We start from the raw sequence: 18047 nt of genomic DNA on the forward strand, positions 1-18047 counted from the left end.
ATATGGGGAGAACAGCACACCTGCCCAGCCTCGACCTAGCTCCCGAATGTATTGTGCTGATGAATGCGTTACTGAATTTGAGCTTCAACTCGGGCACCTGCTTTATTTATATCTGTAAGTGCTTCCTGTTGAGGTTTAATTTTTGTGACAGGAGCATCGTGCCAGAATGAATCCTGCCCTGCATATTTACCCACGAAGATGCCACCGCCGTTTTGTGCAATACCTCTACTCAACTGGAGTACTTTCTACTGGCTAATCAGTAAGTGCTACCTCGTTGGGTAAATGTATAGTGCTTTTCCTACACTACAACTGCGTGAAGGGCCAGAAGAGATGTCTACAGTGACCATGTGTGTCTTTACCGGCGCCGACGGGCCCCGGGGTTCCTCGAGTCAGCTGTCCATCATAGTGGGGGGAAAGGGCGGGAAGACGATGCCCACCGCTGGTGTGTGGGGCGGGGCCAAACGGGCGTGGCTTCCACGCAGTTCACATGCCTCTTGTTTATAAAGGGCCAGAGACCGATCGGAGCAGCAGATGAGGAGACAGAACCTCCTGGTGTCAGGAACCACACGGGGATTGCGCTCGAGCAAGTCATGGATGCACAGCTCTATCCAGGATCACAGCTAATTGTTGACGGTAGATATGGGGAGAACAGCACACCTGCCCAGCCTCGACCTAGCTCCCGAATGTATTGTGCTGATGAATGCGTTACTGAATTTGAGCTTCAACTCGGGCACCTGCTTTATTTATATCTGTAAGTGCTTCCTGTTGAGGTTTTATTTTTGTGACAGGAGCATCGTGCCAGAATGAATCCTGCCCTGCATATTTACCCACGAAGATGCCACCGCCGTTTTGTGCAATACCTCTACTCAACTGGAGTACTTTCTACTGGCTAATCAGTAAGTGCTACCTCGTTGGGTAAATGTATAGTGCTTTTCCTACACTACAACTGCGTAAAGGGCCAGAAGAGTTGTCTACAGTGACCATGTGTGTCTTTACCGGCGCCGACGGGCCCCGGGGTTCCTCGAGTCAGCTGTCCATCATAGTGGGGGAAAGGGCGGGAAGACGATGCCCACCGCTGGTGTGTGGGGCGGGGCCAAACGGGCGTGGCTTCCACGCAGTTCACATGCCTCTTGTTTATAAAGGGCCAGAGACCGATCGGAGCAGCAGATGAGGAGACAGAACCTCCTGGTGTCAGGAACCACACGGGGATTGCGCTCGAGCAAGTCATGGATGCACAGCTCTATCCAGGATCACAGCTAATTGATGACGGTAGATATGGGGAGAACAGCACACCTGCCCAGCCTCGACCTAGCTCCCGAATGTATTGTGCTGATGAATGTGTTACTGAATTTGAGCTTCAACTCGGGCACCTGCTTTATTTATATCTGTAAGTGCTTCCTGTTGAGGTTTAATTTTTGTGACAGGAGCATCGTGCCAGAATGAATCCTGCCCTGCATATTTACCCACGAAGATGCCACCGCCGTTTTGTGCAATACCTCTACTCAACTGGAGTACGTTCTACTGGCTAATCAGTAAGTGCTACCTCGTTGGGTAAATGTATAGTGCTTTTCCTACACTACAACTGCGTAAAGGGCCAGAAGAGTTGTCTACAGTGACCATGTGTGTCTTTACCGGCGCCGACGGGCCCCGGGTTCCTGGAGTCAGCTGTCCATCATAGTGGGGGAAAGGGCGGGAAGACGATGCCCACCGCTGGTGTGTGGGGCGGGGCCAAACGGGCGTGGCTTCCATGCAGTTCACATGCCTCTTGTTTATAAAGGGCCAGAGACCGATCGGAGCAGCAGATGAGGAGACAGAACCTCCTGGAGTCAGGAACCACACGGGGATTGCGCTCGAGCAAGTCATGGATGCACAGCTCTATCCAGGATCACAGCTAAGTGTTGACGGTAGATATGGGGAGAACAGCACACCTGCCCAGCCTCGACCTAGCTCCCGAATGTATTGTGCTGATGAATGTGTTACTGAATTTGAGCTTCAACTCGGGCACCTGCTTTATTTATATCTGTAAGTGCTTCCTGTTGAGGTTTAATTTTTGTGACAGGAGCATCGTGCCAGAATGAATCCTGCCCTGCATATTTACCCACGAAGATGCCACCGCCGTTTTGTGCAATACCTCTACTCAACTGGAGTACTTTCTACTGGCTAATCAGTAAGTGCTACCTCGTTGGGTAAATGTATAGTGCTTTTCCTACACTACAACTGCGTAAAGGGCCAGAAGAGTTGTCTACAGTGACCATGTGTGTCTTTACCGGCGCCGACGGGCCCCGGGGTTCCTCGAGTCAGCTGTCCATCATAGTGGGGGAAAGGGCGGGAAGACGATGCCCACCGCTGGTGTGTGGGGCGGGGCCAAACGGGCGTGGCTTCCACGCAGTTCACATGCCTCTTGTTTATAAAGGGCCAGAGACCGATCGGAGCAGCAGATGAGGAGACAGAACCTCCTGGTGTCAGGAACCACACGGGGATTGCGCTCGAGCAAGTCATAAGTCATGGATGCACAGCTCTATCCAGGATCACAGCTAATTGTTGACGGTAGATATGGGGAGAACAGCACACCTGCCCAGCCTCGACCTAGCTCCCGAATGTATTGTGCTGATGAATGCGTTACTGAATTTGAGCTTCAACTCGGGCACCTGCTTTATTTATATCTGTAAGTGCTTCCTGTTGAGGTTTAATTTTTGTGACAGGAGCATCGTGCCAGAATGAATCCTGCCCTGCATATTTACCCACGAAGATGCCACCGCCGTTTTGTGCAATACCTCTACTCAACTGGAGTACTTTCTACTGGCTAATCAGTAAGTGCTACCTCGTTGGGTAAATGTATAGTGCTTTTCCTACACTACAACTGCGTAAAGGGCCAGAAGAGTTGTCTACAGTGACCATGTGTGTCTTTACCGGCGCCGACGGGCCCCGGGGTTCCTCGAGTCAGCTGTCCATCATAGTGGGGGAAAGGGCGGGAAGACGATGCCCACCGCTGGTGTGTGGGGCGGGGCCAAACGGGCGTGGCTTCCATGCAGTTCACATGCCTCTTGTTTATAAAGGGCCAGAGACCGATCGGAGCAGCAGATGAGGAGACAGAACCTCCTGGAGTCAGGAACCACACGGGGATTGCGCTCGAGCAAGTCATGGATGCACAGCTCTATCCAGGATCACAGCTAAGTGTTGACGGTAGATATGGGGAGAACAGCACACCTGCCCAGCCTCGACCTAGCTCCCGAATGTATTGTGCTGATGAATGTGTTACTGAATTTGAGCTTCAACTCGGGCACCTGCTTTATTTATATCTGTAAGTGCTTCCTGTTGAGGTTTAATTTTTGTGACAGGAGCATCGTGCCAGAATGAATCCTGCCCTGCATATTTACCCACGAAGATGCCACCGCCGTTATGTGCAATACCTCTACTCAACTGGAGTACTTTCTACTGGCTAATCAGTAAGTGCTACCTCGTTGGGTAAATGTATAGTGCTTTTCCTACACTACAACTGCGTAAAGGGCCAGAAGAGTTGTCTACAGTGACCATGTGTGTCTTTACCGGCGCCGACGGGCCCCGGGGTTCCTCGAGTCAGCTGTCCATCATAGTGGGGGAAAGGGCGGGAAGACGATGCCCACCGCTGGTGTGTGGGGCGGGGCCAAACGGGCGTGGCTTCCACGCAGTTCACATGCCTCTTGTTTATAAAGGGCCAGAGACCGATCGGAGCAGCAGATGAGGAGACAGAACCTCCTGGTGTCAGGAACCACACGGGGATTGCGCTCGAGCAAGTCATAAGTCATGGATGCACAGCTCTATCCAGGATCACAGCTAATTGTTGACGGTAGATATGGGGAGAACAGCACACCTGCCCAGCCTCGACCTAGCTCCCGAATGTATTGTGCTGATGAATGCGTTACTGAATTTGAGCTTCAACTCGGGCACCTGCTTTATTTATATCTGTAAGTGCTTCCTGTTGAGGTTTAATTTTTGTGACAGGAGCATCGTGCCAGAATGAATCCTGCCCTGCTTATTTACCCACGAAGATGCCACCGCCGTTTTGTGCAATACCTCTACTCAACTGGAGTACTTTCTACTGGCTAATCAGTAAGTGCTACCTCTTTGGGTAAATGTATAGTGCTTTTCCTACACTACAACTGCGTAAAGGGCCAGAAGAGTTGTCTACAGTGACCATGTGTGTCTTTACCGGCGCCGACGGGCCCCGGGGTTCCTCGAGTCAGCTGTCCATCATAGTGGGGGAAAGGGCGGGAAGACGATGCCCACCGCTGGTGTGTGGGGCGGGGCCAAACGGGCGGGGCTTCCATGCAGTTCACATGCCTCTTGTTTATAAAGGGCCAGAGACCGATCGGAGCAGCAGATGAGGAGACAGAACCTCCTGGTGTCAGGAACCACACGGGGATTGCGCTCGAGCAAGTCATAAGTCATGGATGCACAGCTCTATCCAGGATCACAGCTAATTGTTGACGGTAGATATGGGGAGAACAGCACACCTGCCCAGCCTCGACCTAGCTCCCGAATGTATTGTGCTGATGAATGCGTTACTGAATTTGAGCTTCAACTCGGGCACCTGCTTTATTTATATCTGTAAGTGCTTCCTGTTGAGGTTTTATTTTTGTGACAGGAGCATCGTGCCAGAATGAATCCTGCCCTGCATATTTACCCACGAAGATGCCACCGCCGTTTTGTGCAATACCTCTACTCAACTGGAGTACTTTCTACTGGCTAATCAGTAAGTGCTACCTCGTTGGGTAAATGTATAGTGCTTTTCCTACACTACAACTGCGTAAAGGGCCAGAAGAGTTGTCTACAGTGACCATGTGTGTCTTTACCGGCGCCGACGGGCCCCGGGGTTCCTCGAGTCAGCTGTCCATCATAGTGGGGGAAAGGGCGGGAAGACGATGCCCACCGCTGGTGTGTGGGGCGGGGCCAAACGGGCGTGGCTTCCACGCAGTTCACATGCCTCTTGTTTATAAAGGGCCAGAGACCGATCGGAGCAGCAGATGAGGAGACAGAACCTCCTGGTGTCAGGAACCACACGGGGATTGCGCTCGAGCAAGTCATGGATGCACAGCTCTATCCAGGATCACAGCTAATTGTTGACGGTAGATATGGGGAGAACAGCACACCTGCCCAGCCTCGACCTAGCTCCCGAATGTATTGTGCTGATGAATGTGTTACTGAATTTGAGCTTCAACTCGGGCACCTGCTTTATTTATATCTGTAAGTGCTTCCTGTTGAGGTTTAATTTTTGTGACAGGAGCATCGTGCCAGAATGAATCCTGCCCTGCATATTTACCCACGAAGATGCCACCGCCGTTTTGTGCAATACCTCTACTCAACTGGAGTACTTTCTACTGGCTAATCAGTAAGTGCTACCTCGTTGGGTAAATGTATAGTGCTTTTCCTACACTACAACTGCGTAAAGGGCCAGAAGAGTTGTCTACAGTGACCATGTGTGTCTTTACCGGCGCCGACGGGCCCCGGGTTCCTGGAGTCAGCTGTCCATCATAGTGGGGGAAAGGGCGGGAAGACGATGCCCACCGCTGGTGTGTGGGGCGGGGCCAAACGGGCGTGGCTTCCATGCAGTTCACATGCCTCTTGTTTATAAAGGGCCAGAGACCGATCGGAGCAGCAGATGAGGAGACAGAACCTCCTGGAGTCAGGAACCACACGGGGATTGCGCTCGAGCAAGTCATGGATGCACAGCTCTATCCAGGATCACAGCTAATTGTTGACGGTAGATATGGGGAGAACAGCACACCTGCCCAGCCTCGACCTAGCTCCCGAATGTATTGTGCTGATGAATGTGTTACTGAATTTGAGCTTCAACTCGGGCACCTGCTTTATTTATATCTGTAAGTGCTTCCTGTTGAGGTTTAATTTTTGTGACAGGAGCATCGTGCCAGAATGAATCCTGCCCTGCATATTTACCCACGAAGATGCCACCGCCGTTTTGTGCAATACCTCTACTCAACTGGAGTACTTTCTACTGGCTAATCAGTAAGTGCTACCTCGTTGGGTAAATGTATAGTGCTTTTCCTACACTACAACTGCGTAAAGGGCCAGAAGAGTTGTCTACAGTGACCATGTGTGTCTTTACCGGCGCCGACGGGCCCCGGGGTTCCTCGAGTCAGCTGTCCATCATAGTGGGGGAAAGGGCGGGAAGACGATGCCCACCGCTGGTGTGTGGGGCGGGGCCAAACGGGCGTGGCTTCCATGCAGTTCACATGCCTCTTGTTTATAAAGGGCCAGAGACCGATCGGAGCAGCAGATGAGGAGACAGAACCTCCTGGTGTCAGGAACCACACGGGGATTGCGCTCGAGAAAGTCATAAGACATGGATGCACAGCTCTATCCAGGATCACAGCTAATTGTTGACGGTAGATATGGGGAGAACAGCACACCTGCCCAGCCTCGACCTAGCTCCCGAATGTATTGTGCTGATGAATGCGTTACTGAATTTGAGCTTCAACTCGGGCACCTGCTTTATTTATATCTGTAAGTGCTTCCTGTTGAGGTTTTATTTTTGTGACAGGAGCATCGTGCCAGAATGAATCCTGCCCTGCATATTTACCCACGAAGATGCCACCGCCGTTTTGTGCAATACCTCTACTCAACTGGAGTACTTTCTACTGGCTAATCAGTAAGTGCTACCTCGTTGGGTAAATGTATAGTGCTTTTCCTACACTACAACTGCGTAAAGGGCCAGAAGAGTTGTCTACAGTGACTATGTGTGTCTTTACCGGCGCCGACGGGCCCGGGGTTCCTCGAGTCAGCTGTCCATCATAGTGGGGGAAAGGGCGGGAAGACGATGCCCACCGCTGGTGTGTGGGGCGGGGCCAAACGGGCGTGGCTTCCACGCAGTTCACATGCCTCTTGTTTATAAAGGGCCAGAGACCGATCGGAGCAGCAGATGAGGAGACAGAACCTCCTGGTGTCAGGAACCACACGGGGATTGCGCTCGAGCAAGTCATGGATGCACAGCTCTATCCAGGATCACAGCTAATTGTTGACGGTAGATATGGGGAGAACAGCACACCTGCCCAGCCTCGACCTAGCTCCCGAATGTATTGTGCTGATGAATGCGTTACTGAATTTGAGCTTCAACTCGGGCACCTGCTTTATTTATATCTGTAAGTGCTTCCTGTTGAGGTTTTATTTTTGTGACAGGAGCATCGTGCCAGAATGAATCCTGCCCTGCATATTTACCCACGAAGATGCCACCGCCGTTTTGTGCAATACCTCTACTCAACTGGAGTACTTTCTACTGGCTAATCAGTAAGTGCTACCTCGTTGGGTAAATGTATAGTGCTTTTCCTACACTACAACTGCGTAAAGGGCCAGAAGAGTTGTCTACAGTGACCATGTGTGTCTTTACCGGCGCCGACGGGCCCCGGGGTTCCTCGAGTCAGCTGTCCATCATAGTGGGGGAAAGGGCGGGAAGACGATGCCCACCGCTGGTGTGTGGGGCGGGGCCAAACGGGCGTGGCTTCCATGCAGTTCACATGCCTCTTGTTTATAAAGGGCCAGAGACCGATCGGAGCAGCAGATGAGGAGACAGAACCTCCTGGAGTCAGGAACCACACGGGGATTGCGCTCGAGCAAGTCATGGATGCACAGCTCTATCCAGGATCACAGCTAATTGTTGACGGTAGATATGGGGAGAACAGCACACCTGCCCAGCCTCGACCTAGCTCCCGAATGTATTGTGCTGATGAATGCGTTACTGAATTTGAGCTTCAACTCGGGCACCTGCTTTATTTATATCTGTAAGTGCTTCCTGTTGAGGTTTAATTTTTGTGACAGGAGCATCGTGCCAGAATGAATCCTGCCCTGCATATTTACCCACGAAGATGCCACCGCCGTTATGTGCAATACCTCTACTCAACTGGAGTACTTTCTACTGGCTAATCAGTAAGTGCTACCTCGTTGGGTAAATGTATAGTGCTTTTCCTACACTACAACTGCGTAAAGGGCCAGAAGAGTTGTCTACAGTGACCATGTGTGTCTTTACCGGCGCCGACGGGCCCCGGGGTTCCTCGAGTCAGCTGTCCATCATAGTGGGGGAAAGGGCGGGAAGACGATGCCCACCGCTGGTGTGTGGGGCGGGGCCAAACGGGCGTGGCTTCCACGCAGTTCACATGCCTCTTGTTTATAAAGGGCCAGAGACCGATCGGAGCAGCAGATGAGGAGACAGAACCTCCTGGTGTCAGGAACCACACGGGGATTGCGCTCGAGCAAGTCATAAGTCATGGATGCACAGCTCTATCCAGGATCACAGCTAATTGTTGACGGTAGATATGGGGAGAACAGCACACCTGCCCAGCCTCGACCTAGCTCCCGAATGTATTGTGCTGATGAATGCGTTACTGAATTTGAGCTTCAACTCGGGCACCTGCTTTATTTATATCTGTAAGTGCTTCCTGTTGAGGTTTAATTTTTGTGACAGGAGCATCGTGCCAGAATGAATCCTGCCCTGCTTATTTACCCACGAAGATGCCACCGCCGTTTTGTGCAATACCTCTACTCAACTGGAGTACTTTCTACTGGCTAATCAGTAAGTGCTACCTCTTTGGGTAAATGTATAGTGCTTTTCCTACACTACAACTGCGTAAAGGGCCAGAAGAGTTGTCTACAGTGACCATGTGTGTCTTTACCGGCGCCGACGGGCCCCGGGGTTCCTCGAGTCAGCTGTCCATCATAGTGGGGGAAAGGGCGGGAAGACGATGCCCACCGCTGGTGTGTGGGGCGGGGCCAAACGGGCGGGGCTTCCATGCAGTTCACATGCCTCTTGTTTATAAAGGGCCAGAGACCGATCGGAGCAGCAGATGAGGAGACAGAACCTCCTGGTGTCAGGAACCACACGGGGATTGCGCTCGAGCAAGTCATAAGTCATGGATGCACAGCTCTATCCAGGATCACAGCTAATTGTTGACGGTAGATATGGGGAGAACAGCACACCTGCCCAGCCTCGACCTAGCTCCCGAATGTATTGTGCTGATGAATGCGTTACTGAATTTGAGCTTCAACTCGGGCACCTGCTTTATTTATATCTGTAAGTGCTTCCTGTTGAGGTTTTATTTTTGTGACAGGAGCATCGTGCCAGAATGAATCCTGCCCTGCATATTTACCCACGAAGATGCCACCGCCGTTTTGTGCAATACCTCTACTCAACTGGAGTACTTTCTACTGGCTAATCAGTAAGTGCTACCTCGTTGGGTAAATGTATAGTGCTTTTCCTACACTACAACTGCGTAAAGGGCCAGAAGAGTTGTCTACAGTGACCATGTGTGTCTTTACCGGCGCCGACGGGCCCCGGGGTTCCTCGAGTCAGCTGTCCATCATAGTGGGGGAAAGGGCGGGAAGACGATGCCCACCGCTGGTGTGTGGGGCGGGGCCAAACGGGCGTGGCTTCCACGCAGTTCACATGCCTCTTGTTTATAAAGGGCCAGAGACCGATCGGAGCAGCAGATGAGGAGACAGAACCTCCTGGTGTCAGGAACCACACGGGGATTGCGCTCGAGCAAGTCATGGATGCACAGCTCTATCCAGGATCACAGCTAATTGTTGACGGTAGATATGGGGAGAACAGCACACCTGCCCAGCCTCGACCTAGCTCCCGAATGTATTGTGCTGATGAATGTGTTACTGAATTTGAGCTTCAACTCGGGCACCTGCTTTATTTATATCTGTAAGTGCTTCCTGTTGAGGTTTAATTTTTGTGACAGGAGCATCGTGCCAGAATGAATCCTGCCCTGCATATTTACCCACGAAGATGCCACCGCCGTTTTGTGCAATACCTCTACTCAACTGGAGTACTTTCTACTGGCTAATCAGTAAGTGCTACCTCGTTGGGTAAATGTATAGTGCTTTTCCTACACTACAACTGCGTAAAGGGCCAGAAGAGTTGTCTACAGTGACCATGTGTGTCTTTACCGGCGCCGACGGGCCCCGGGGTTCCTCGAGTCAGCTGTCCATCATAGTGGGGGAAAGGGCGGGAAGACGATGCCCACCGCTGGTGTGTGGGGCGGGGCCAAACGGGCGTGGCTTCCATGCAGTTCACATGCCTCTTGTTTATAAAGGGCCAGAGACCGATCGGAGCAGCAGATGAGGAGACAGAACCTCCTGGTGTCAGGAACCACACGGGGATTGCGCTCGAGAAAGTCATAAGACATGGATGCACAGCTCTATCCAGGATCACAGCTAATTGTTGACGGTAGATATGGGGAGAACAGCACACCTGCCCAGCCTCGACCTAGCTCCCGAATGTATTGTGCTGATGAATGCGTTACTGAATTTGAGCTTCAACTCGGGCACCTGCTTTATTTATATCTGTAAGTGCTTCCTGTTGAGGTTTTATTTTTGTGACAGGAGCATCGTGCCAGAATGAATCCTGCCCTGCATATTTACCCACGAAGATGCCACCGCCGTTTTGTGCAATACCTCTACTCAACTGGAGTACTTTCTACTGGCTAATCAGTAAGTGCTACCTCGTTGGGTAAATGTATAGTGCTTTTCCTACACTACAACTGCGTAAAGGGCCAGAAGAGTTGTCTACAGTGACTATGTGTGTCTTTACCGGCGCCGACGGGCCCGGGGTTCCTCGAGTCAGCTGTCCATCATAGTGGGGGAAAGGGCGGGAAGACGATGCCCACCGCTGGTGTGTGGGGCGGGGCCAAACGGGCGTGGCTTCCACGCAGTTCACATGCCTCTTGTTTATAAAGGGCCAGAGACCGATCGGAGCAGCAGATGAGGAGACAGAACCTCCTGGTGTCAGGAACCACACGGGGATTGCGCTCGAGCAAGTCATGGATGCACAGCTCTATCCAGGATCACAGCTAATTGTTGACGGTAGATATGGGGAGAACAGCACACCTGCCCAGCCTCGACCTAGCTCCCGAATGTATTGTGCTGATGAATGCGTTACTGAATTTGAGCTTCAACTCGGGCACCTGCTTTATTTATATCTGTAAGTGCTTCCTGTTGAGGTTTTATTTTTGTGACAGGAGCATCGTGCCAGAATGAATCCTGCCCTGCATATTTACCCACGAAGATGCCACCGCCGTTTTGTGCAATACCTCTACTCAACTGGAGTACTTTCTACTGGCTAATCAGTAAGTGCTACCTCGTTGGGTAAATGTATAGTGCTTTTCCTACACTACAACTGCGTAAAGGGCCAGAAGAGTTGTCTACAGTGACCATGTGTGTCTTTACCGGCGCCGACGGGCCCCGGGGTTCCTCGAGTCAGCTGTCCATCATAGTGGGGGAAAGGGCGGGAAGACGATGCCCACCGCTGGTGTGTGGGGCGGGGCCAAACGGGCGTGGCTTCCATGCAGTTCACATGCCTCTTGTTTATAAAGGGCCAGAGACCGATCGGAGCAGCAGATGAGGAGACAGAACCTCCTGGTGTCAGGAACCACACGGGGATTGCGCTCGAGCAAGTCATGGATGCACAGCTCTATCCAGGATCACAGCTAATTGTTGACGGTAGATATGGGGAGAACAGCACACCTGCCCAGCCTCGACCTAGCTCCCGAATGTATTGTGCTGATGAATGCGTTACTGAATTTGAGCTTCAACTCGGGCACCTGCTTTATTTATATCTGTAAGTGCTTCCTGTTGAGGTTTAATTTTTGTGACAGGAGCATCGTGCCAGAATGAATCCTGCCCTGCTTATTTACCCACGAAGATGCCACCGCCGTTATGTGCAATACCTCTACTCAACTGGAGTACTTTCTACTGGCTAATCAGTAAGTGCTACCTCGTTGGGTAAATGTATAGTGCTTTTCCTACACTACAACTGCGTAAAGGGCCAGAAGAGTTGTCTACAGTGACCATGTGTGTCTTTACCGGCGCCGACGGGCCCCGGGGTTCCTCGAGTCAGCTGTCCATCATAGTGGGGGAAAGGGCGGGAAGACGATGCCCACCGCTGGTGTGTGGGGCGGGGCCAAACGGGCGTGGCTTCCACGCAGTTCACATGCCTCTTGTTTATAAAGGGCCAGAGACCGATCGGAGCAGCAGATGAGGAGACAGAACCTCCTGGTGTCAGGAACCACACGGGGATTGCGCTCGAGCAAGTCATAAGTCATGGATGCACAGCTCTATCCAGGATCACAGCTAATTGTTGACGGTAGATATGGGGAGAACAGCACACCTGCCCAGCCTCGACCTAGCTCCCGAATGTATTGTGCTGATGAATGCGTTACTGAATTTGAGCTTCAACTCGGGCACCTGCTTTATTTATATCTGTAAGTGCTTCCTGTTGAGGTTTAATTTTTGTGACAGGAGCATCGTGCCAGAATGAATCCTGCCCTGCTTATTTACCCACGAAGATGCCACCGCCGTTTTGTGCAATACCTCTACTCAACTGGAGTACTTTCTACTGGCTAATCAGTAAGTGCTACCTCTTTGGGTAAATGTATAGTGCTTTTCCTACACTACAACTGCGTAAAGGGCCAGAAGAGTTGTCTACAGTGACCATGTGTGTCTTTACCGGCGCCGACGGGCCCCGGGGTTCCTCGAGTCAGCTGTACATCATAGTGGGGGAAAGGGCGGGAAGACGATGCCCACCGCTGGTGTGTGGGGCGGGGCCAAACGGGCGGGGCTTCCATGCAGTTCACATGCCTCTTGTTTATAAAGGGTCAGAGCAGTGTCTCTGAGGCAGACAAGGAGAAGGAACCGCCTTGGCACAGGAACTACTCGAGGATTGCGCTCGAGAAAATGAAGGATGCAAAGACCACCATCAAGGATTGCAGCTATCATTTCAGGGTGGAAATCGGGAGAAGGCACATCTGCTTAACCACGCTCACGTTTCAGGGTGGAAATGGGGAGAAGGCCCCTCTGCTTAACCACGCTCACGAATTCTACACGAGGATTGCGCTCGAAAAAATGAAGGATGCAAAGACCACCATCAAGTATTACAGCTAACATTTCAGGGTGGAAATGAGGAGGAGGCGCATCTGCTAAGCCACCACCACGCTCACGAATTTTTTGGCTCATAATGCGTTACTGAATTTGAGCTTCCACTCGGGCACCTGCTTTATTTATACCTGTAAGTGCTTCCTGTTGAGGTTTAATTTTTGTGACAGGAGCATCGTGCCAGAATGAATCCTGCCCTGCATATTCACCCAAGAAGATGCCACCGTTTTGTGCAATACCTCTACTCAACTGGAGTACTTTCTACTGGCTAATCAGTAAGTGCTACCTCGTTGGGTAAATGTATAGTTCTTTTCCAACACTAAAGCTGTGTATAGGGCCAGAAGAGTCGTCTACAGTGACCATGTATGTCTGTAACGTTGCCACGGCGCCGACGGCCCCGGGGTCCCTCGAGTCAGCTGTCCATCATAGTGGGGGAAAGGGCGGGAAGACGTTGCCCACCGCTGGTGTGTGGGGCGGGGCCAAACGGGCGGGGCTTCCATGCAGTTCACATGCCTCTTGTTTATAAAGGGTCAGAGCAGTGTCTCTGAGGCAGACAAGGAGAAGGAACCGCCTTGGCACAGGAACTACTCGAGGATTGCGCTCGAGAAAATGAAGGATGCAAAGACCACCATCAAGGATTGCAGCTATCATTTCAGGGTGGAAATCGGGAGAAGGCACATCTGCTTAACCACGCTCACGAATTCTACACGAGGATTGCGCTCGAAAAAATGAAGGATGCAAAGACCACCATCAAGTATTACAGCTAACATTTCAGGGTGGAAATGGGGAGAAGGCCCCTCTGCTTAACCACGCTCACGAATTCTTCACGAGGATTGCGCTCGAAAAAATGAAGGATGCAAAGACCACCATCAAGTATTACAGCTAACATTTCAGGGTGGAAATGAGGAGAAGGCGCATCTGCTAAGCCACCACCACGCTCACGAATTTTTTGGCTCATAATGCGTTACTGAATTTGAGCTTCCACTCGGGCACCTGCTTTATTTATATCTGTAAGTGCTTCCTGTTGAGGTTTAATTTTTGTGACAGGAGCATCGTGCCAGAATGAATCCTGGCCTGCATATTTACCCACGAAGATGCCACCGCCGTTTTGTGCAATACCTCTACTCAACTGGAGTACTTTCTACTGGCTAATCAGTAAGTGCTACCTCGTTGGGTAAATGTATAGTGCTTTTCCTACACTACAACTGCGTAAAGGGCCAGAAGAGTTGTCTACAGTGACTATGTGTGTCTTTACCGGCGCCGACGGGCCCGGGGTTCCTCGAGTCAGCTGTCCATCATAGTGGGGGAAAGGGCGGGAAGACGATGCCCACCGCTGGTGTGTGGGGCGGGGCCAAACGGGCGTGGCTTCCACGCAGTTCACATGCCTCTTGTTTATAAAGGGCCAGAGACCGATCGGAGCAGCAGATGAGGAGACAGAACCTCCTGGTGTCAGGAACCACACGGGGATTGCGCTCGAGCAAGTCATGGATGCACAGCTCTATCCAGGATCACAGCTAATTGTTGACGGTAGATATGGGGAGAACAGCACACCTGCCCAGCCTCGACCTAGCTCCCGAATGTATTGTGCTGATGAATGCGTTACTGAATTTGAGCTTCAACTCGGGCACCTGCTTTATTTATATCTGTAAGTGCTTCCTGTTGAGGTTTAATTTTTGTGACAGGAGCATCGTGCCAGAATGAATCCTGCCCTGCATATTTACCCACGAAGATGCCACCGCCGTTTTGTGCAATACCTCTACTCAACTGGAGTACTTTCTACTGGCTAATCAGTAAGTGCTACCTCGTTGGGTAAATGTATAGTGCTTTTCCTACACTACAACTGCGTGAAGGGCCAGAAGAGATGTCTACAGTGACCATGTGTGTCTTTACCGGCGCCGACGGGCCCCGGGGTTCCTCGAGTCAGCTGTCCATCATAGTGGGGGGAAAGGGCGGGAAGACGATGCCCACCGCTGGTGTGTGGGGCGGGGCCAAACGGGCGTGGCTTCCACGCAGTTCACATGCCTCTTGTTTATAAAGGGCCAGAGACCGATCGGAGCAGCAGATGAGGAGACAGAACCTCCTGGTGTCAGGAACCACACGGGGATTGCGCTCGAGCAAGTCATGGATGCACAGCTCTATCCAGGATCACAGCTAATTGTTGACGGTAGATATGGGGAGAACAGCACACCTGCCCAGCCTCGACCTAGCTCCCGAATGTATTGTGCTGATGAATGCGTTACTGAATTTGAGCTTCAACTCGGGCACCTGCTTTATTTATATCTGTAAGTGCTTCCTGTTGAGGTTTTATTTTTGTGACAGGAGCATCGTGCCAGAATGAATCCTGCCCTGCATATTTACCCACGAAGATGCCACCGCCGTTTTGTGCAATACCTCTACTCAACTGGAGTACTTTCTACTGGCTAATCAGTAAGTGCTACCTCGTTGGGTAAATGTATAGTGCTTTTCCTACACTACAACTGCGTAAAGGGCCAGAAGAGTTGTCTACAGTGACCATGTGTGTCTTTACCGGCGCCGACGGGCCCCGGGGTTCCTCGAGTCAGCTGTCCATCATAGTGGGGGAAAGGGCGGGAAGACGATGCCCACCGCTGGTGTGTGGGGCGGGGCCAAACGGGCGTGGCTTCCACGCAGTTCACATGCCTCTTGTTTATAAAGGGCCAGAGACCGATCGGAGCAGCAGATGAGGAGACAGAACCTCCTGGTGTCAGGAACCACACGGGGATTGCGCTCGAGCAAGTCATGGATGCACAGCTCTATCCAGGATCACAGCTAATTGATGACGGTAGATATGGGGAGAACAGCACACCTGCCCAGCCTCGACCTAGCTCCCGAATGTATTGTGCTGATGAATGTGTTACTGAATTTGAGCTTCAACTCGGGCACCTGCTTTATTTATATCTGTAAGTGCTTCCTGTTGAGGTTTAATTTTTGTGACAGGAGCATCGTGCCAGAATGAATCCTGCCCTGCATATTTACCCACGAAGATGCCACCGCCGTTTTGTGCAATACCTCTACTCAACTGGAGTACGTTCTACTGGCTAATCAGTAAGTGCTACCTCGTTGGGTAAATGTATAGTGCTTTTCCTACACTACAACTGCGTAAAGGGCCAGAAGAGTTGTCTACAGTGACCATGTGTGTCTTTACCGGCGCCGACGGGCCCCGGGTTCCTGGAGTCAGCTGTCCATCATAGTGGGGGAAAGGGCGGGAAGACGATGCCCACCGCTGGTGTGTGGGGCGGGGCCAAACGGGCGTGGCTTCCATGCAGTTCACATGCCTCTTGTTTATAAAGGGCCAGAGACCGATCGGAGCAGCAGATGAGGAGACAGAACCTCCTGGAGTCAGGAACCACACGGGGATTGCGCTCGAGCAAGTCATGGATGCACAGCTCTATCCAGGATCACAGCTAAGTGTTGACGGTAGATATGGGGAGAACAGCACACCTGCCCAGCCTCGACCTAGCTCCCGAATGTATTGTGCTGATGAATGTGTTACTGAATTTGAGCTTCAACTCGGGCACCTGCTTTATTTATATCTGTAAGTGCTTCCTGTTGAGGTTTAATTTTTGTGACAGGAGCATCGTGCCAGAATGAATCCTGCCCTGCATATTTACCCACGAAGATGCCACCGCCGTTTTGTGCAATACCTCTACTCAACTGGAGTACTTTCTACTGGCTAATCAGTAAGTGCTACCTCGTTGGGTAAATGTATAGTGCTTTTCCTACACTACAACTGCGTAAAGGGCCAGAAGAGTTGTCTACAGTGACCATGTGTGTCTTTACCGGCGCCGACGGGCCCCGGGGTTCCTCGAGTCAGCTGTCCATCATAGTGGGGGAAAGGGCGGGAAGACGATGCCCACCGCTGGTGTGTGGGGCGGGGCCAAACGGGCGTGGCTTCCACGCAGTTCACATGCCTCTTGTTTATAAAGGGCCAGAGACCGATCGGAGCAGCAGATGAGGAGACAGAACCTCCTGGTGTCAGGAACCACACGGGGATTGCGCTCGAGCAAGTCATAAGTCATGGATGCACAGCTCTATCCAGGATCACAGCTAATTGTTGACGGTAGATATGGGGAGAACAGCACACCTGCCCAGCCTCGACCTAGCTCCCGAATGTATTGTGCTGATGAATGCGTTACTGAATTTGAGCTTCAACTCGGGCACCTGCTTTATTTATATCTGTAAGTGCTTCCTGTTGAGGTTTAATTTTTGTGACAGGAGCATCGTGCCAGAATGAATCCTGCCCTGCATATTTACCCACGAAGATGCCACCGCCGTTTTGTGCAATACCTCTACTCAACTGGAGTACTTTCTACTGGCTAATCAGTAAGTGCTACCTCGTTGGGTAAATGTATAGTGCTTTTCCTACACTACAACTGCGTAAAGGGCCAGAAGAGTTGTCTACAGTGACCATGTGTGTCTTTACCGGCGCCGACGGGCCCCGGGGTTCCTCGAGTCAGCTGTCCATCATAGTGGGGGAAAGGGCGGGAAGACGATGCCCACCGCTGGTGTGTGGGGCGGGGCCAAACGGGCGTGGCTTCCATGCAGTTCACATGCCTCTTGTTTATAAAGGGCCAGAGACCGATCGGAGCAGCAGATGAGGAGACAGAACCTCCTGGAGTCAGGAACCACACGGGGATTGCGCTCGAGCAAGTCATGGATGCACAGCTCTATCCAGGATCACAGCTAAGTGTTGACGGTAGATATGGGGAGAACAGCACACCTGCCCAGCCTCGACCTAGCTCCCGAATGTATTGTGCTGATGAATGTGTTACTGAATTTGAGCTTCAACTCGGGCACCTGCTTTATTTATATCTGTAAGTGCTTCCTGTTGAGGTTTAATTTTTGTGACAGGAGCATCGTGCCAGAATGAATCCTGCCCTGCATATTTACCCACGAAGATGCCACCGCCGTTATGTGCAATACCTCTACTCAACTGGAGTACTTTCTACTGGCTAATCAGTAAGTGCTACCTCGTTGGGTAAATGTATAGTGCTTTTCCTACACTACAACTGCGTAAAGGGCCAGAAGAGTTGTCTACAGTGACCATGTGTGTCTTTACCGGCGCCGACGGGCCCCGGGGTTCCTCGAGTCAGCTGTCCATCATAGTG

The sequence above is a fragment of the Triturus cristatus genome, chromosome 8 (genome assembly GCF_964204655.1).
Source record: "Triturus cristatus chromosome 8, aTriCri1.1, whole genome shotgun sequence".
NCBI classification, from domain to species: domain Eukaryota; kingdom Metazoa; phylum Chordata; class Amphibia; order Caudata; family Salamandridae; genus Triturus; species Triturus cristatus.